Raw genomic sequence first — 442 nt, forward strand, 5'->3', positions numbered from 1 at the left:
ACTTAAAGCGCCTACCTGCCACGCACTGTTCTAAGTCCTTTAGTAGGAATATTAGTCGCTCAGTCGTACCCGACTCTTTGAAACCCCATGGACTGTAGCTAGCCAGGCTCCCCTGCCCATGGGATTCTCCAGGCAAGAAAAACTGGACTGGGTTGCCATGCTCTCCTCCAGGGATCTTCCCCGACCCAGGAATGGAACCGGGGTCTACCGCATTGTGGGGAGATTCTTTAGCATCTGAGCCACCCAGATTCTTTAGCATCTGCTCCTCCAAAATTCCTCCAGTTGGGAAGATGATTAGCCTTGTCCCTCAGTTAAAGAAACCGAAGCACGGAGGAACTGTGCCACCAGTTAGCAAAACTAAAATGGTCCCTCAAGAATGGCCAGCCCTAGTATCCCCGAAAGATCGTACTTTCATATTTAGTATTTTGCTTATCTGCCTTCT

Source organism: Bison bison, unplaced genomic scaffold (genome assembly GCF_000754665.1).
Source record: "Bison bison bison isolate TAMUID 2011002044 unplaced genomic scaffold, Bison_UMD1.0 scf7180017864255, whole genome shotgun sequence".
Taxonomy (NCBI): Eukaryota; Metazoa; Chordata; class Mammalia; order Artiodactyla; family Bovidae; genus Bison; species Bison bison.